The sequence below is a fragment of the Hibiscus syriacus genome, unplaced genomic scaffold (genome assembly GCF_006381635.1).
Source record: "Hibiscus syriacus cultivar Baekdansim isolate YM2019G1 unplaced genomic scaffold, ASM638163v2 tig00111132_pilon, whole genome shotgun sequence".
NCBI classification, from domain to species: Eukaryota; Viridiplantae; Streptophyta; class Magnoliopsida; order Malvales; family Malvaceae; genus Hibiscus; species Hibiscus syriacus.
In genome coordinates this window covers 313,259-335,316 of record NW_024062992.1, presented here as the reverse complement: position 1 = coordinate 335,316, position 22,058 = coordinate 313,259, and the positions used below count along the sequence as shown (strand labels likewise).

Sequence of the window (22,058 nt, the reverse complement as noted above, 5' to 3'; positions counted from 1 at the left end):
ATGCGTGCACCTAGTTTGGGCATTCATTCTAGACAAAAAGTATCGACACAAACTTAAAAAGTGTTGATACATTATGTAGACATATTCTCTTATAAAACCGGTATATTTATACTAGTTACATTGAAAAATTACCTATTACATTATAATTATGGGTTTCGATATTTTTGGGATCGATACTTTTTATAAATATATCGACACTTTATGCGTGCACCTAGTTTGGGCATTCATTCTGGAAAAAAGTATCGACACAAACATAAAAGTGTCGATACATTATGTAGACCTATTCTCTCTTAAAACGATATATTTATACCGGTTACATTGAAAAATTACCTATTACATTATAATTATGAGTTTCGATGTTTTTGGGATCTATACTTTTTATAAATGTATCGACACTTTATGCGTGCACCCAGTTTGGGCATTCATTCTGGACAAAAAGTATCGACACAAACTTAAAAAGTGTCGATACATTATGTAAACCTATTCTCACATAAAACCGGTATATTATACCGGTTACATTGAAAAATTACCTATTACATTATAATTATGGTTTCGATGTTTTTGGGATCGATACGTTTTTATAAATGTATCGACACATTTGTTTACCTATTCTTTCATTAAATCGGTATATTTTACCTATTACTTTATAATAATTGACTTCGATGATTTTAGGATCGATACTTACAATAATGTATCGACACACTTTTTTGGAACTTTACGTTTTGGGAACCATACTGGATAAAATGTTGGAAACAAATCTTTGTGTTTATTAATTTTGTAATTAAAAAGTCTATTTTTACCACCTACATTGTAAATTTACTTATTACTTTAAAGTTATTGAATTTTGTAGTTATTGTACATACCTAAATATGGAATGGTCATTCAGTCCCGCACATGATGACAATTATGTTAGTGACATTTGGAATAATGCAGACAACGATATCCATATATCGTAATTATCAACATGACTCCTACTGTGTATAAGAAACATGTACAACAACCTATTGCTAACTTTTCTCATCTCATACATAATTACATTCACATACAAAATTATAAATCGTATACAAAATTATAAATCTTATTCAAAATTAACCCTAGATTTACATCGTCGCTTCCTTTTGTTATTCTTGTGTGTCGTGGTAGCTTTTGTCATCTCTCTCTTAGTTTATTTTGGTTGTGGCTTACGAGATCGTTTAATATTCGTATATGATCCCAATCTCCAACAACCTATATTCAAATTGTAATACGTTAAGTATTGTAAACCACACCGTTCAATCTATGATTTTTAACAATTTAACCGCAAACTAATTTTTAATTTCACTTACAAAATACCAGTTGCCCTGTAGAACCGATCGATTCCATCTGCATCATCACATAAATGCGCAGTCATATATGTTACAAAATTTGAATACCACACATGTCAATTATGAAACCTGCATAAATTAAGCTTTCTATTTATGATAACATCTCATACCCATTCAATTGCTCATCCATCTTATGCTCCAAAAATTTGAAATTTTTCAAGAGGACCTTTCCTAGAGAGCCACATGCTTCTAACCAATTGCGTTTCTTATTATAACTATCTAATATTTTCATTGCATTAAAAATATGAAGTTATGATCCAAACAAATTATGCATTATAATTTACATAATTTCCTTTCATACATACCAATATCTTTGCATCATTCACTCTCTGTTTAGTTGCTTCAGATGTAAACAGACTATCATATACCGTTGCAACACGTTCTACCATATCCAACACCAACAGATACCAATGTGAATTATGGTAGTTTATTGTGATATGATCTGTAACAAATTTCACACCCAATTTGAAAAAAATCAACATTATATATCCGAAAACATCATTTGCAATTCGTATGATGTCTTACCTTCTTACAGTCGATGAATTTCACATAGTTATCCAATATAGGACCCCAAAAGCTCACAATACCCTCAACAGTTACTTTGTTATTGGTCTCCAACACCTATTACTGCAATTACGCGACAATCATTATTAATTTACCATCTATAACACTACTTTTCAAAATTTATTAATTTAACTCACCGCTAAGTGGTATGGAAGGTAGCAAATCCTTCGGAGTGACATTTTCGTATCGTTGCATACTGTCCAGGCGAGCAAATCAATAACCTAACAAATTAATTACTCAATCAGAACATATTCAATAGGTTTTAACATTTTGTAATTTCTACTTACCATACTGCCAACCCATTCCGTAGGCTTCAACGTTGTAACGTCGGATACACTAGCGTATTGATTTCCCATTGAGATTACAGAAACACTGTATGAATCATTAGGATTAATATCTTATCATGAAATATTTAAATATCACTCACAAAGTAATATATTTCACTTACTTCGATTCTAACCCACTATTCCATAAATAATCACAAATTGCAGCTTCGAGCTCATCAATTCTGCTTGGAATATCCTCTTTTTCAACCTACAATTTTGCATACAAATTTTTGTCACAACAACATGATAAAAATCAAATTAAGTTTTCTTTATTCAACTTACCTTCTGTTTCTTCTTCTGGTGTAGGACATTCCGAATCCAAATCTGCATCTATAACACTCTCCGGTGTATAGATCACATCGACATCATTCCTCCTCATTTCCTCCATCTTTTCTTCTTCATATTTTTTCAGTTCATCGTATTTTTTCTTACATAGCTCTTCATCTCTTTTATTTCACCCTTCATTTTTTCCTCTTCATCCAAGTTTTTCTCAACCACCCCCTCCACCCGTAAGTTCACTCCTCAATTCCACAACCTCACTGACCACTCCATCAATTTTTTCACCTGTCACCATCTTTAGTTCACCACTCAACACCTCAACTTCTTTCACCACTTCACCCCTTAACACCTCAACTTCTTTCACCACTCCATCTATTTTCTACTTCCCCCTTATGCCTCTCAAGTGTCTCTTCGGCTCTTGATGTCTTTGCAAATATCAAAAAGGATTGTTTTATATTAGCCAATTCAGACATCAAAATGTCGAATTTACTCTGTTTTCCCTGACTGTCATCCCTCGACAACCATCTCTTCTTCCTTCTCCTTTACCTCCACGGTCTCCTCTACCTCCTTGCCAATAACCTTCAAAATTAATTACAATATTAAACATTGATTATATTCTTAATATTATTTAATTACATTTATTACCCTTTCTTGCTTCCTCGGTCTATCCAACTTCAACTTCGCCATCACTTTAACCACCTCTTCCTTCCCCCATGCACGAATGAGTGCCACTCCGGTTCTTTCATAAACTGGCACACACTCACAGCCCGACCAAAAATCGAACAGCGCAACCTGCATTTATAATAAAATTTATCATTTATATAATAACTATATTATCATTTTATATAAAAAGCAAAACGTTCTTCAACTCATTTACCTCTAAGATTGCTATGCACCATTTGAGGTATCTCTGACTGCCTTTTTAAAGGTGATTATTGATTCAATCATCTCGAATGGATATATTCAGTCTAATTGAATTCACCCTTCAACGTATCACCCGTTGGACAAAGAAAGATCCCGACAAGGTACAATAGAACTCAGACCTTCAGGTCATCTCCCCCGTAAGATCCACTTTTGATTTTCTCTTCAAGTTCAATATATGTCACGTTCTGCTTCAAACCATATTTGGAGGCAAGTGTTTTTCCAATTCTTACTCTTAGAGACTTCTACAACACTTTTGCCTTCATTTCCTACCCCCAAGATGGCTGTAACACATGGGATCCCCAGAGGAAATGAATAATCACCATATTTAGCAATACATTGTTCGACATCAAATTGCTCCATCAAGGATCGACACATTTCCCTCCGAATAGGCCAATCCCTTACTCCTACCAACGATTCAAACCCTTTTTCTCCCAGCACATTCAACTGATCATTCTCCTTAAGGTGTTTAATTAATGAATTCACCCTTTTAATGTTGCACCTTGTCGACACTTCCTATATTTTTAACATTATAAATGTTATTGTTCTTATATTTTGTATCAACTTATTTACAAGTTTAATTAATACCTTCTTTTCATATGCTTTCTCCATTCTTTGTATTTTTCACTATCCATCTTTGACTGTGCGATTTAAGGTTCCTTCTCAATATCACTCATCGAATTACATTTCTTTAACACATCATTCTCACCTAATATTAAGCATAAACATTTCTTAATAAATACATTAACGCTAATAATACTCAATATCAATTCAATTTACATACCAAACCGATGTGTTTGCCAGCTTCCTTCATTCTTTGGCATTCGATCATACTGTCAACATTTAAAATTTGTAATCATTTTAAGTTCTTAAATACTTTAATTCAATTACCATTTCAACAGTAATAACAAAAAGACATTGATACTTACTAGAAGTACATATATCCACCCTTTGGTTGCTTTCGAATATCGGCCTCAATTCAAAGTCATCTTCGCCACCAACAATTCCAAGATCCTTTGACTTCATTTTTCCTTAATATATCAGTTTACGCAATCAAATCAAATACTGGTTACATACACTTATTCAATATACAAATATCGATAACTACTCTTGTAGTAAAACGGTTTCCTTTAAAAGAATTGAATGGCCACTACAACAAGTGTCACACATTTATACAACCTATAATATCATTTTCTACCTATAATTATATAATCGGTCTCAGATCCTTCTTGGCTTCGATTCGAAATCCCCAAACCAAACCCAAAAATCCTAATCCCTATTTTCTTCAAACGAATGAGAACACTCAATACTCTAAGTATATAATATCATTTTCTACCTATAATATTTAATAAAAGTATCGATATTTATATTTTACCTAGAATATCACTATCTACTTGTAATCGGTCTCAAATGCTTCTTTACTTAGAAAATCCCAAACAACATATAAAAACCATATTTTCCGATTACTGTAATAATAAAAACTAGGTTTCGACAACGTACTTTTCGATTCGACTGCAGCAACAAACAAACTTCGCTTTAGAAACGCCTTCTGAAATGCAACAACAATTACGCTTCGATTTCAAAAACTCGTCCGTTCTATATTTTCAGATGATATTTCATTTATATTTCACCGGATATGTTATTTATATTTAATCGATACAACTACCCAAGTGTCGATACTTTTTATGTCAGGTGTCGATACTTTCAATAGGATAAATATTTCTTTGAAAGTATACGCGTACTATTAAAGTATTGACACTTTCAATATATCCAGTAGCGCTTTACCGTTTTTTCATTTCGAGACCGAATTTGTCATTTTTACCTGTTATATGTTATGGATCGATACATTTTTATAAAGTATCGACACTTTATAGACGCTATTACTGCTTCTCTTTTAAATTCCCAAAGTGTCGATACTTATATAAAAGTATCGACACTTTCAATATATTCGGTAGCGCTTTACCGGTTTTGTCATTTCGAGACCGGTTTTATCATATTTTTACCTGTTATATCATTATGGATCGATACATTTTTTATAAAGTATCGACACTTTATAGGCGCTATTACTGCTTCTCTTTTAAATTCCCAAAGTGTTGATACTTATATGAAAGTATCGACACTTTCAATATATCCAGTACGCTTTACCGGTTTGTCATTTCGAGACCGATTTTGTCATATTTTTACCAGTTATATCGTTATGGATCAATACATTTTTGTAAAGTATTGACAATTTATAGACGATATTACTGCTTCTCTTTGAAATTCCCAAAGTATCGATACTTATATTAAAGTATTGACACTTTCAATAAATTGGTAGCGCTTTATCGGTTTTGTCATTTCGAGACATGTTTTATCATATTTTTACTGTTATATCGTTATGGATCAATACATTTTTATAAAGTATCGACATTTTAGGCGCTATTACTGCTTCTCTTTTAAATTCTCAAAGTGTCGATACTTATTTAATCTAATCGATACTTTCAATATCCGGTAGTACTTTACCGGTTTTATCATAATTAAACCGATTTTTCATATTTTTACTTATTATATTAATATGGATCGATACATTTTTTATTTAGATCGACACAAACCGACAAACTAAACTTATCGATTATCAAATTTTTTAATATTTTTTTTATAATTTACACCTACTATATTATTATTACTTAATATTTTTGACAGCACTAAACAAATTTATTAAATATCCGTTAACACCCGCTTTCCCTAGACAATCCCCTTTCTTCTGGTTCTTCACTCCCTCTTCATTTTCTTCTTATCCGAGCTCCGTCCTGTCACTCGTTTCATTGCGTGTGCGTGTCGATACCGGTTTGGCGTCGGATACGACGAGTTCGAGCAACAGAGGATAAGATATCCTGCCAAATTAAGTATTGATCTTTTGATCATAAGACAGATTATGCATTTGATTCTGAATCTTTGCATTTTGATTGTCATATCTAAACCTTAATTATGCCGGCGTTTGCATAGTTAGCAGGGTTGATAACTTTCGAAGGCCGACAATGGCGACTCAGCGAGAAGGGGAAGCGTCTCAGGAAACCACGACAAATCCGCCGGCTGGTCCACCGGAAATGGTGCAGGAACGATATCGAAAAATCAAGGAGCATGCTGAAACATATCCTTATGTGTGGGCGTCTTACACACTTGTTTATGGCGGTTTGGCACTTTGGACAATTTACAGATATAGAAAACTTCGTAAGACTGAGGATCGAGTGCGAGCCTTGCAAGAAAGACTCTGCAAGCTTGTTGAAAATGAAGAATCAGCTAACTCTGGTACATCTGTTAGATAGGCTTCAACTGCTGATGATAAAGTTCCCAAGTAGATATACCTTAAAAGTTTGTTTCCCTTTTATGTAGGGCAAGAAGTTTACATTCAGTTTGGCAATGCATTATCAAGGTTTTTGTTGAACTAGATAGTAATTGATGAAGATGTTGTATGAATTTTTTTTTGGGGGGGGGTGTGGGAAATTGGATATCAATTCAATTCTTCACCCTATTTGTTAGAATGTGGATCTAATATTATTTTTATTGCTTTCAATAATGTAAAGGTTAAATGTTTATTAATAAGATGCATTTCCACTTGAAGTTTGATGTTGTCATAAAAATGAAATCTATCATGTACATATTTAGAAGCGAGATTTGTCTCACGGGCGGATGACCAGTCACTGGATGAGTTCATTATGTGGTATATGTTGTGTGCTTGTGCAGATTTAGCAACAGCAAGATTGGGTGATCAGATTTTCAGATATGCCATTAAGTGGCCATGGATTGGTTTCATGTATGCTTTCAGTGTCATTGAACTTCTGTTATGTATCCTGTAAGCGCATTATGTTTGTCTAGTCATCACTCCCGGCAAGCAGGTTATTCATTTCTTCCCTTTTAGTCATCATAAGTGATTAACCTATCGAGTATTGCAGATACTTTGAAAGCATGAAGCTGAAACCAGTGTAGAGCATTATACTCTGTTGTTGACCTTTATGAAAAAAACTGGATTTAGGTTGGATTGGCCTAGGAATCAGTTAATCTATCAAGGTTGGAAAAGATTTTGGATAAACAAGGGAACTTAGGTATGTTTGCTGAGAAGACTACTCAATTGAGATCCGTGATGAACTATAACAGATAATTGCCAATCACTTAATCAATGCATGGACATAGAGTGAGTTACTGTGAAGTTGGGACAAGTGCATATTTGCTTCTTCCTACTATTTTAACAAAAAGCCTAGCAAGTAGAATATTTGTGAGTATAAACAATCTTTTGAACATTGAGATGGAGTATTATTTGAGTGCTCACTTTGTTTTCTGTGTTCTATGCTGCTTTCATATTCTCATTTCTTAGGATGAGTTCTACTTCATAAATATTTTCTTCCTGGTTACGAGTGATTAATGGTTCAAATTTCTTGAATTTTCTTCAAGATTCCTTTGGTGAAGTGCCCGTTTCATCACCTTAAACTCTTGTTCTGGAGATAGAACTTGCACAAACACAAGAAATCATTGCCAAAGTCCTAACTACAAGATTCATTGCGTTCATAGTTCTTATATTATATCCTTTCAGCAGTTTCCTTGTCATGGTTTTTTTTTTGAAAAAAAAAACCCTTTGTATTCAATCAGATGCCAATAACATCGAGAATTAAATCATCCTTAATACATTTTGGTTCATCAAACAAAAACCAAAACCAATCAAGGTGTAGGAAACCCGATTGGCTTCTCGGTTGACATAACGTATCTTGAGACTCGGGGGGTCGAGAAGAAGAATCCCACCACCAAAATGTCTTCATGTTGATATACTAACCGGTTCGCTATAGAAATAGCGTCCCCTTCGATAATAGTCTGTTTCCAACCATTTTCATTTTTAAGTTGTAGGCCTTCCGTAAAGGCTGTTGCCTCAGCCGATTCCACTGTGTCCAGCTTCCAAGGAGCGTGTCATCCTCCGACAACCATGCCATGATGGTCCCTCGCGACAACTCCAATGGATTCTGCTCCGGTGTGGGAAAGAAATGCAACATCGACATTAATCTTGATGTGTCTAACGGGCGGTTTTACCCGAAGTGTCTTGCTGGTTGATCTTCCCAAATTTGAGGGGTTGTGAGAGAGACCTGAAGCTTCATAGATATCAGACTCAAGAATCCAAGCTGCGTTAACCACGTATTTCTAGGTTACCTAAAATATTATGCTTTTTATCACATTTTCGATTGCGTTTATTTCCCGTCGTTTTCTGCCTCAAATTAGGTTATCGTTCCTTAGACTTTCCCTTTGAGCAAGTCTGTTTTGTTTGATAAATGATTGAATGTGTTGGCAATAGCAGAAGGTTTATATTAGTTGCTAATTTGGGTATGTAAATGTTGGATTAGGCAATAAAATATCCAATTACCACAACTCCCATGATGATACAAGTTCCCTTCTGTGTTTTGCTAATAGGTTTCCCATAAGCAAGGTGCATTATAGATTGTCTGACCAGTTTACATGATTTAGTTGCTGCTTGAATTTGATGCCATTCATCTTAGACGACCACTAACTTGGCCATGTAGTTGGAATAGTTTATTATTAGTGGCAATATGTTTTATGGTATTCAAATTGTGTAATCATGAAATAGAGATGCTTTCTGAATTTGAGCATTCTTGTAAATGTTTAAGGATGGATCTTTCTTGACGTAATTGCCCAAGTAAATGTAAGCACGTATTAGTATTTACATGAATGGTGTAAAATCTTTCCTTAGCTGTCCATTTTAAATAGCATACCATATACTGATACATGAAAACACCGCCATTCGGAATACTTTCGTGTCGTTTAAAATTGTTATATTTGAAAGGTTTCTCCGTCTATCTGTTACCGTGAAAAAACCATGAGCTTTCCATTACCATATTACTACATTATGATATTTAACCATATATGCTCATGACCATCCATCTATATGTAATTTTTTCCATAACGGTGTATGCTTGCGGCGTTAATTCTATCCCTGTATTCTCAACCATGGGCAGAAGGAAGACCACATACGAGCTGATCACCAACGAATTCGCCCGGAAAACCACTCTAAAGAAGCGAAGGCCGGGCTGCTGAAGAAGCCGAGTGAGCTGACCACCCTGTGCGACGTCCCTGCTTGTGCTATAATCTTCAGTGCTTATGACGCGCAGCCGGATGTTTGGCCTTCCAGAGCCGGAGCGTGTCAAGTTCTCGAGAAGTTCGGGAGCTTACCGGAAGAGCAACGAGGTAAGCACGTGATGGACCAGACCATTGTTCTCAAAAGAAACATAATGCAGTTGAATGATAGGTTAGAGAAACTACGAAGAAAAACGAAGAGCTAGAGAAGGAACTTGCTTTGGTCAAAAGCATGGCGGACGAAAATAGCTGTGATTGGAATAATATAGAAGAGTTGGAGGAATTGAGTTATCAATTGCAGCAAAATATTGAGTTCATCTCCAATATGATTAAGAATTAAATGGAGTTTAAAAAGCCTAATCAAGTTAGCTGGGAAGTGGAAATAAGAGTAGACCATACTTAGCAGGTTTGATGTGAACACTACCTTTGCTTGTGTCTGTTTCGCTCTGCATGAATAAACTTTGGATTGGATCTATTTGAATTTGTTCTCACTTTTCATTTTCTTGCAAGTCAAGTATTTGTATACAAACATTAGCTTTTAATGCACACGAACAGGCAGGCGTTAATTTACCAAGCAGATATTAGTTTTTATTGTATACGAACTAAACCATCTCAATAATTTAGAGATTCCGAATAAAGAAATAATTCATTTTAAAGGTTTTAAATTCAAACACCATTGTAAAGAAATAATTTAGAGATTCCGAATAAAGAAATAATTTTCATTTTTAAAGGTTTTAAATTCAAACACCATTGTAAGATAGGACATTTAAACATTTATTATTGAATAATTAAGAATCATTATTAAATAATTGTGAACACGTTTTTTCGTCCGCAGTTAACTTATTACGTACATTATATTAATTATCATATTTATTTTTTATACAGTATTATTATCTAATTATATTATTTTATGTCCAAATTGCAAGTCTCGACAACCCACTAGTTGAAGCCCAGTAAAGAACAAGGCCCACGTGTGGACCCAACAAAACTAAGGTTTTCAACTTTTGCCTTCAGCCGTCATCATCTCTGTAGTTGGGTCAAAATGAGATCCAACGGATCACAATGAGCCATCTTTAGGGTTGTTTGAAGAAACCTAGCAATCACCCGTGCACCCGTCTCATCGGCAACGGATCTAACTTCTCAATCCGTTTTTTCGGCAAAGTAATCTCGTTGTGGGAAAGAGATTTCAAACCAAGAAAAAGGGAAAAAGAGTGTTTTAGTTTAACTAAAACACTAAATTTATGTCTATGAATTCCTGCTAAAAATAAGAAAACAATTAGGTTAGATTGAAAGAGAAAAGGAAAAAGACTTGAAATTTGGAAAGGAAAAAATCAATAAAAGAGGTAATTTTTTTACCTTTCCCGATTTGGTTTTGTGTTTGCATGTTCCATTGGCTTTTGTGTGTTTTCTTTGTCTCGAAAAAACATCATGGACGGAAGAAGCCGATGACCGGAGGAGATTGAGTGCGAAAGGTCTTTCTCAGATCTTGATCTCCTCGAGGCTTTCCGATGAAAACAATAGCTAGAATATAAAAGAGGGGGAAAGGAGCTTTCGAACGATGTAAAAATCATTCGATTCCATCGCGGATGAACGGTGGTCGGCGCCGGTTGATTTCCGTTTGAATGTTCTTCATCAAATGAAGAACATGAAAGACAATTAGAGAAAAGAAAGGAATAGTTTTTGATCTATTTTTGTAGGGTGAGTAAAAATGAATTGTGTTTGTAAAATTTTTGTATTTATAAGGACCCGAGGACCTGTTTGGAGGCTCTAAGATCAGCATGTTTTCAACGGTAGGGTCTAATTACCTTTTAGTCCTCTCATTTTCTTTTGAAAGTTCATTTAAGTCTTTTTTTTAATTTAATTCCCTCAGTTTCTTTTGAAAGTTCATTTAAGTCCTTATTTATTTAATTTCACCGAAATCTCTTTTAAAACTTTATTTATTTATTTTGATTTAGTCTTTTATAGATTTTTATATTCTTTTCCTTACTCAACCTGGTTCAATTTTGTTTCCTTTTTATTCTTATTACGTGATTAGAGCTTTTATTTACTTACCAATTTCCCTAAACTTATATATATATATATAAACATATTTCCCTGTTAAATTTATTTCCTTTATTAACTAAATCCATTTATACCTCTCTTTTTCTTCCCTTTTTTATTTTTATAAAATCATTTCCTTTATTTTATTTTTATTTAATTATCTTTTTCTTTGTTTTTCTTCTTTATTTATTTATTTACCTTTTTACCAAATTGTCTTATCACGTTTCATTGTAATTTAATTTCTTTTTCATTATTTTTATTTCATACATTTTTTATACTCCTTTTTTTGTGGCTGTTGGTCTTAAGTCAATTTCCTTGTTTAAAAATTTATTTTCTTTCCAGATGTGCGTGACTTATTCCTATTGTTTATTAACATTAAACCATGCCATTTATGTTTTTGTTTCTTATTCTATTTGTTTATTTCCATGTTTGTAACTTTAGTTTTGGGGTAATTTTAGCCATTTGTTTATTTATGGTTTTGAAAATTCATGATAATTTCAAATTTAGTAATTATTTTATTACAATAGGTACGTTTATGATTGTTTCATCGTTCATGGAATTTAGGTTACGTGAATGTATTAATTAGGAGATTTTTTTTAAGAATGTTGTGTCTTAATTATCCGATTACAATGTTAAAATTAATGATTAGAGCCTGGATGGAGTCTCTTGCTTTATCCGATTACAATGGTTTTGAAAAAGTTATGTATACAAAAAATTATAAATGCGATACTCTTAAGTATGTCTAAGATGCATGTAACATGAATTAGTTCTGTTATCCCCTGGATGGAGTCTCTTGCTTTGTGTGCTTGTTCCTGCATAGGAGGAAATGCCTTCAAAAGGTCTGATAATTTGCATCAGGATGTGAATTCCCAATATGCCCTAATATTCGATGTTGAATCTCAAAAAATGCCCCAACATTTGATGTTAAATCTAAAAAATGCTCCAACATTTGATGTTGAATCTTCAAAGATGCCCTCATTGTTCCTGATTTCTTGCTTCAGCATTGATTCTAAGCATGAGTTTTGTTTTTGAGAGCCACATGTCATTTACCAAGATCCACTCTAGTGAGATTGTCTTGTTTTGAAAAAAAAAAATGTTTTTTCTTTTTTTATTTCAAAGTTCTGAAATATCAAAAAAGAGTTTCGAAAAATGTTTAACTAAAAGTTTTGAAAATATTGCCCCTTTCACGGTTTTACATTGAGACAAATCATAAAACACGGTTTTACAATTGAGACAAATCATAAAACTAGAGTTCATTGGATATCAAAGATTAATTACATTGTTAATCCTTTAATAAATTATAGCCGTTTTGACACGTGCCAAGATCAATCTATTTTTGGGAAATGGTTAAGTAAGGAAATGATAAAAATGTATAAGGTTATTGTGTTTGGTCAAAGGTTTGGCATTTTTGTTTATTTGATGCTCAAAGGTTTGATGGGGGTATCTTGCATGCTCCTCTATTGGAAGTGTTCTCCGATTCTCAGCTTTCATTCGGATTGTGCGATGCTTATCAAGGTTAAGAAGAAATAAATAAATTAATTAAATTAAAATGAAGAAAAAACAAATTAAATAAAAGATAAGATAAAGAAAGCAAAGATAAAATAGTAAGTAAAATAAATATAAAAAAATAAAGAAGAAGAAAAAAAAACAATAAATAAAATAATATAAAAAAGTAAAAAAATATATATATATATATAAATAATAAAAATAAAAATAGTAAATATATATATATATAAATGAATAAACTGATAATAAAATATATATATATATATATATATATATATATATCTAAAAAAAATAAAAGTATATACTAAAGTAAAAAAGAAAATGCATAAAATGTAAAAAATATTACATGAAAAAAAAAGAAAAAAAATAACAAAACAATTAATAATGAGTAACAAGGGAAATGTGCATAAAATAAAGTTAATAAATAAAATAATAATAATTAAAACGTAAATGTAAGAGACTGAATCAAAAGTAAAAAAGATGTTACCTTTTATTTCCTTTTCGAATCGTTTACAATAGCTTTGCCTTGTATTTTTCTTGTTTTCCTCTGTATTTTGTATGTAAATCGTCTTACAAACAGGGAGGATTACATGTATTTATAGTGAAAAAAACTAACTATTTTTAGAATCCTATTAACAATAGAATCCTAATACAACTAGACTCCTTACTCGGTTGTTGCACGTTTGTTGGTGTGGTTGTTGCTTTAAAAGATATGGTGGTGGAAGAGTCCTCTTAGGGAGAAACTCTTGCTAATTCTATCTTTTAAGAAATGAGTGTCTACACGTATCTTGAGACTCGGGGGGTCGAGAAGAAGAATCCCACCACCAAAATGCTTCATTGTTTCATCGTTCCTGGAATTTAGCTTACGTGAATGTATTAATTAGGAGATTTTTTTTAAGAATGTGTGTCTTAATTATCAGATTACAAGTTAAAATTAATGATTAGAGCCTTAATTTTAGGTTTAGGCTTAGGTTCTTTAGTCAATTTATTCTTGACTTAGATCATTAGATGAGCCTTTAGTTTTAGGTTTAGTCTTGTAAATTTTTAATTTGCAATTATTCAAATAAAATATTAAAAAACTTTTAGGTAATTTTTAATTTTCAATTATTCAAATAAAATATTAAAAACTTTTAGGTTTAATATTAGAACCTCAATTTTATTGTTAAATCCTTCTAAATTTACACTTTAGATAGATGAGGCCTTAATTAACCCATTAGCATAATTAAGTTCAAAATTGATTGCATACATGTTATGAAAAAATTATCCATTTATATTTATACGTTCTATTATGAAAAAATTATCTATAAATCGATTTCTCATAACAATTGTTAAATTTGAACCAAAATTTTCAACTGTAATTGCTGGCACTTGTCGACAAGGACAAGTACTCCAAAAATTGGCGTATGCCGCTTAGAATGACGAGCACACGGTATTCTTTAGTAAAAGGCGAAAGAATAGTTTGCTTTGTGCTCACCACACGACTCCATGACTTGCAATTTAGGCTTGCGTTGGTTTATATGGTTGTAGTTGGAGCGTCAGCCTTTGTTTTCCACCGATGTGGGATTGAGCAGCACCAAGACTGTTTCCAAGTCTTCTTACTTTATCTAAGAAAATGATGGCTGCTTGAATACAATAATTTTCAAAACAACGAAGAAAAAAGGGACCTTCCCTCTCGGTATCGAGTGATGAACTAGCAGCAGATCTTGCCACTCTAAAACACGCTTTGCTGCTCACACTGTGTTCATCACCAACTTTATCTCGTTTATGATGTGACCATTTCATGATAGTTGCAAATGCTTTTTCTTTGCTGCTTATGTCCTGAATGTAGGCCTCATCAAATTAATTGCTACAGCTTTTCGCTTATGTCCAGTTCATTTGCCAGTTTTGCTGCTTGTACCAGGGTTTGCGACCTGGTTGATGCAAGATGCCAGACCAGTGCATACAACACTAATTTGTATGCATGTGTTATGCGCATGATAATTGTATGTATAATTTAAAATGTGTAAAATTTTAAATTTTTATATAAGATCAAATAGGGTGTTTAAATATAGTTATCAATTAAAATTTACGACATGGATGTAAATAAATGTTAAATTCCAGGGCAAGAAATGAAAAAAAAATTATAATTATATGACTCTCGATTGAACACCTTTGGTTCGTTTCCTGAAAACTTTCTGATATTATTTTAATAAACTGATCAAATCAAAAAGGGAAGCAACTTCATACCAATTTGGCCCCAACTACCCTTAAAATTTAAAAGAACAAGCATAGGACTTAGAATTATAGCACTTTCAGCCTACCCCATGAAACTAAAGAGTACAACTCCGTACTACATCAATCAACCCACAACAGCTCGTCAATTGTGTGCGGCATATTCTGACAACTTTACCGACTCTTTACGTTGCTTCATTTGCAGCATTGTGCATGGAATGACGGCATCTGATTCGGACAATTTTGATTTCTGATACGTTGATCTTTTATACGCACAATAATATTTGCATACTATTTGAAGCCATAAGTGATGAAAGATCTCAGCTTTCAGGTGTTTTTGCCTGCTTTCTCCTGGTGTGGATATTTCTAGATCTGTGTATACCATAAAAAAGATGCATCTGATAGAATGAAAAGTTGTAGCAGTAAGCTTTTCTCCAATTCACAGACTTAGCTCTTTCTCAATGTGAAAATTGAACGAGGTATCGGGAAGATATTCTGCATCGAGCAAATGGACTGTCAACTGATTCAAAACTTTCGATTAGGTCAACCCCTTCAAATTGTGTAGAATGACTTGCAGAAAAAGAATACATCCCGTATCTTTCTTCATTAATTCTGTCCAGCTACATCCCGTATCTTTCTTCATTGCCTTCTCCTTCATGATTTTTCTCAATTGCGCTATTTTATCCCACATTTTGGCCTCTGCGTAAATATTCGATGGCATAATATGAGCCGAAGTATCTTCTGGATCAATACTCAAAATTTTCTCTGCGGCAAGTCTTCCTAAGACTAGGTCCTTGTGAATTTTGCAGCCCGATAAAAGACATCTCCAAATCACCTTGCTTGGATCCATAGGGAAACTCCTTATGAACTCATAAGCTCTTCTAGTTTCTCCTTTACGAGCAAGAAGATTGACAATCGAAGCTAGATGCTCAAGCCTTGGAACAATACCGTGGTCCCTAATCATGGAATCATAGGTAGTGCAAACCTTCTTTTAAAAGACCGGCATGTGCACAAGTCGATAATAACCCAATGAATGTAATTTCGTTAGGTTTGACGTCACCTCTCTGCATCATACTATAGATATCTAGTGCTTCTCTCGCAAATTCATGTTGAGCATACCCTGTAAGTATAGTATTCCAAGAAACCAAATTTTTAGAAGTTAAAGAATCATAAACTTTTTGAGCAGCATTCAGTACCCCACACTTTGCAATACATGTCTATGAGGGGAGCTTCCAACAACGACATTGGAATCGAATGCAGGCTTAATGATACAGCAATGTGTCTGCTTTCCCCATTCGATAGCTGGGAAATCACTACATACACTCAAAATGATAGAATATGTGTAAATATTGGGTTTATATACTTGAACTAACATATCTTTCAGGAGATTGATGGCATCCTCAAATTGACCTGACCCAACATACCCAGAGATCAGTGAATTCCAAGAGACTATATCGTGCTCGTCCGTATCTTTCACTAGGCTTGATTCCTGAAGAGTGCAACTTAAGAAAAATATCAATGGCTTCTTTTCTCTTGCCTTGTTGAACATACCCACCAATTATCAAATTCCAAGCCGCCAAGTTTGATTGGTTTACATCCAAAACATCCTGACAAGCCGAACTCAGGTCTCTACACTTTGCATAAACACTAATCAACCCCGTCTCGACAAATTTGTCGAACTCAAGTCCACATTTAACCACCAAGCAATGTATTTGCATTCCAAACTTCAAGTCTTCCAATCCTGCACATGCACGAGCAAACTCGTTAGTTCTTACACCCACCCTTCTCGACTGCACGAAAATCTTCGAACTCTTCAAGTTTTCTCCCCGTTGACTGTAACAAGAAGTGAAGTCCAAGAAATCAAATTCGGCTCCAACATACTATCAAATACCAAATGAGCTTACTTCAACAACCCACATTTTCCGTACATATTAATCAAACTGTTATTAACAGGCGTACTAAAATCCACCCCACTCCTATAAATCTTCCCATGAACTTCCCTCCCAGCTCTACCATCACATATTCTAGCACAAGCTGAAACAGCGCTAACAAAGGTAAAATAGTTTGGCTTCATACCATCATTAACCATCAAACTGAAGCATTCCAGGGCCTTTTCCGCCATACCAAGTTGAGAATATCCTCAAATAAACGCCGTCCAGGAAATGACGTTTCTTTCTTGCATTTCATCGAACACTTTACGTGCATCCGAAATACGGTCGAGTTTCACGTACATCGCCAGCAAATGATTGTTGGTGTAAATATCTCGAGGAACCCCGGATATGATGATTTTGGCGTGGAGTGCTTTGCCTTTGGAAATGCTTCGGGTGTCTTCGAAAATACGAAGAAGGCGAGAAAATGACGGCATTGTAAGGGAGTGTGGAAAAGGGTATTGGGTGGATGAACATTTCTATAGATGGCAAGAAAACATCGTTTGGATTATTAAGGAAAGATTTATAAGTTTGGGAATCGGGTGCCGCTGTGTGATCTTCGTATTCTTGTTCATATGATTGCCTGCGTTTGGACTTTCTTCGTAACTGCGAAAAACTATATTGTTCATCATTCAACTATATTATTATTCATATTTTGGTCATAAAAGTTTAAAACTTTTCATTTCAATTACTAGACTTTTGAATTATTTCTGCGTTAGTCACTCCACCGTTAAGTAATGACATGGCACTAAAATGGTGTCATTTTTAATCCCTACATAAAGCTAAAATTAGTGAAAACCGACATTGTTTTGGTTCTCGATTAAAACTTATTTTTTCTCATTTCTTCTTCCTTCTTATTACTTCTCTCTTTTTCTATCTTTATGCCTAAACCAAATTCATCCATATATGTAATTCATTTCAATCATAATTTAACCTATATTTTCAAGCACATAATAATATAATTTGACCGAACTATTTTATTAGCAAGAATGTGATTAATATATACATATAATTTAGAATGAAATTAAAATATTCAAAAAGTTTAAGGACCAATTTAGAATAAGTTACAATATCATGATAAAACTAAAATATTCAAACATTTCAAGATTAATTTGAAATGATAATCATAGTTTATGAATAAAATTAAAATATTTTAAAAGTTTATGAATCAATTTAAAGTGAATATCATAATTTGTGAACGTGACACAATTAATTCTTTCATTTAAAGAATTTTAGTATAATATAAGTCAAAACTTTTATATTAGATTCACGATTAGGGATGGCATAACGATGAGTAGGATTCTTAGTCAATCTAAATTCAACTCAAAAAATTGAAGCTTACTATAGGCATTCGACTCAATATAAGTTTAGGAGGATTTCAATCGATCCAAAAATTGAAGCCCTCTATTCGCATTCAACTCAATCTTAATTTAAATTTTTTTACCCGATCCAACTTTTTTAAGCCAAACCCTCACATGACCTTATATATATAATTATTTTTTTAGACAAAAAGGACCTAATTTTTTTTAAAAATAAAAAGAGTACTATTACAATTATCCCTTAATATTTAAGAGATAATTTTAATATCATATCGAGAAAAAAATCATTCTAACTTTAAATAGACCCAATATGATCTTATTATAATGTTCTAATCCACTGCGACCCGAAGACCGAATGATTAATACGCTACACGAGGCCACTGAAGTAGTTAACCTAAAAAAATTTATTTTTAAAACAATTATAAAGACAATTTAAAACATCCATCATAAACATGAAATGAAATAGTAGTGTTTAAGTTTAACAAATCGGGAGCCCCCAAAATACATCTAAATTGATTAAACAAATATTTTAAGATACAATTACGACTTGAATACAAAAGGTTCATATACAATATACTCAAGATGTATTCAAAAGATGAAGTCGGTCTGGAATACGGACTGTGTGATAAGCTCCTCCTAAGAACCTGCGCACGGAAACAAATTTCAAACGCTGAGCTCACAAACTCAGTGCCACACTAATAACCAAACTATACTATATACATCCATTAAATGATCATGCTCGCTAACATAAATGTTTGCATACGAAAATGTAAATCTAAACATACATACAAAGGTGGGCATCATGCTGTGGTCGAAGTGTTTTGCTATATCTTAGAGACACATACCCCTCTAGCCTACCTAAGGCGAGATCTGAAATTTCTAAATTGGAAATTTCACCCAACCAACCTACTCCATACGAGTACTTGGGGCATATATGCTCAGTCGGTAAAGAAATGCATTGTGCACTAATTAAGACTTGTCCGGACATTCTACCACGCAAATGTTTACCTAACTACTAAAGTAGCTCATGTGTCTTGATCATTTCCTAAGAACCATACAAGGCTAGTTTTATGATTCCCTAATTTATATCATTTCTAGAAGTAATTATATTCATTAGTTTTGTTCTCACTTAGAGTCTTATTTATGAAGTTTAGATGGAATTTGATCTTCTAACTCAACTTACTTGAGATGTGATATGTTTCTGACCTAAATCAGGATGAGGGTATCGATACTTTCTTCTAGATATTGATACTAAAAAGAGCTTCAATGTTTGAAAAATTAGCTGAGTATTGATATTTTTAATTAAGATATCGACACCCTCACCCAATATTGATACTTCATAGAGTATCGATACCAAAATAGGCTACTGAAATCTTAAATCCTAAAATGGTATCGATACTACCCCTTTAGTATCAATACCTTGAGACAATATTAGGGGACATATTAGGATCATTTTTCATGCTTAATAACAACATAAACTAACATTCACTATGAATATGCTCCCATGTTTCATAAGTTAATGCAAACTATACAAGTGTACTTAATGACCCAAAAATGGTATTTGAAGGTTAGAAATGTGTTACATTTGTCTTTAAGTTGGTGAAAACATCCACAACTCAACCAAGAGTTAACTTCTCTTTTCCTTTGGTTTTGGAACCTTCTCTAACTTCTCTCACTAATATAACATGAAAAATGAGTTACTAACTTGTATTGGAGATAAAAATAAATTAAGAATATTTTCCTAAACTCTAATTTACCAAAAACGATCTAGAAATCCCTAGTTTTCTAAATCCCAACTAAACCTCATCTATGGCCACTATGGCCAAACCATGAGTTTGAGAGTTTAAAAGAAAGCTCATGATTTTACCTTGAAATTTTTGTACTAAGTTTTAGGTCACCAAGATTTCATCTTTCCTATGTTTTCTTGAAGAGAAAGAAGATGGAGATGAAAAGAAAAAGTATGGGGAAAAGAATGATGAAAGTGAGAGAAATAAGGGGGTGGTAAGCAATATTACATCATCCTCAATAAAAAAAATCAGTCTTTGTTTGAAAAGAGGGTACAATTGCTCTTTTAGTCCTTCATCTTTCACTTAGACAATAAAATGGCCCCTTTTCTACCATTTAGGCCAAGCTTAAGCCCAAATCCAAACCTTTATTAGTCCAAGACTTTCTAAAAACCTAGTGGGATTATATAAATCTTCTCGGGTTAGCCCAAAACTACTAACTTGAGATTCGATGCTTTACAAATCTCCCCTCCTAATAAGAAATTTCTTCCTCAAAATTTACCTAGATAAAGAATATGCGGATACTGCAGTTTCATATCTTATTTGGTCTTCCACGTTGCTTCTTCGATGCCATGATTCCTCCATAGAACCTTCACTAGGGGGAATTTTCTTGTTTCTCAATTCTTTTACGTCCCTAGCTAAAATCCTTATCGGTTCTTCCTCGTAGGTTATGTCTTGGCTTACTTCAATTTTCTCTATTGGTATGATGTGGGAAGGATCCGAACGATACCTCCTAAGTATGGAGGTATGAAATAAATTATGAATATGCTTTAACTTTGGGGGTAAGGCTAATCGATATGCCATTGGACCAACCCTCTCAAGTATCTCATATGACCTTATGAAGTAGGGGTTAACTTCTCTTTGCTCTCGAAATGAAGTATCTTTTTCCATGGAGACATTTTAAGGAACATCTTGTCTCCTATGATAAATTTGATGTCATTGCGTTTCAAGTTTGCATACGATCTCTGCCTATCATAAGCTTCTTTCAACCGAATTTAAATTAATCAAACCTTCTTTTTAGTTTCTCTGATCAAATTTGGGCCCACTATCTTATCTTTGCTTCACTCGTATAACTCGAATCTTAGGGTCTCGCCTCGGTGGACTTGCTCCACTCGAGCCTTTAAGCTATTGTCTGAACTCTGAAGCCCCTTAACTTCGTCTATTAACTCAGATTCTACACGAAGTTTGGCCAATAACTAACCATCACTAGATAAACTTAAGCGAGCTAACACGGCTCACAACTCAGACATCAACTTCCTGCTCAAAGCGTCAATGATAACGTTTGTTTTCCCCAAATGGTAGTAGATCATTCAGTCATAATCCTTTAGCAATTCGACCCATTTATGCTGCCTCAAGTTCAACTCCTTCTATATGAGTAGGTACTTGATCGAATTAACTGAAATAATTTGGTTCGATCGGTTAATTCAGTTAAAATCGAAAAATGAACACCCCTACTAAGTCATAACAAGTGTAGGAGTGGGTGGATCCTACATCAACTAATGTTGTAACCAGAATAGAAAACACAGTAAAAGTACATGAGATAACATCGTTGCATCGTACTCGTCTTGAGCCCAGAAGACATACTGATATGAGGCTACCTGAGGCTCTGAATCGACCACGGATCTAGCAGCGCCTGTACTGTGTTGTCCGAAAGTAAAACTCCCACCTCTTGAGGGTCCTCGACCTCTCTGACTAGTCTGAATTG

The 22,058-nt window shown here is 33.7% G+C and overlaps 1 non-coding gene and 1 pseudogene across 1 annotated transcript; both read right to left on the bottom strand.

Annotated features, from left to right (window-relative positions):
* Positions 1–14,477: 14,477 nt before the first annotated feature.
* LOC120154607 lies at positions 14,478–14,594 on the bottom strand. The gene has a single exon (XR_005518893.1). It is a non-coding gene; the product is annotated as a U5 spliceosomal RNA (small nuclear RNA).
* Positions 14,595–15,519: 925 nt separating this feature from the next.
* Positions 15,520–17,717, bottom strand: LOC120154564 (annotated as a pseudogene).
* Positions 17,718–22,058: the final 4,341 nt, after the last annotated feature.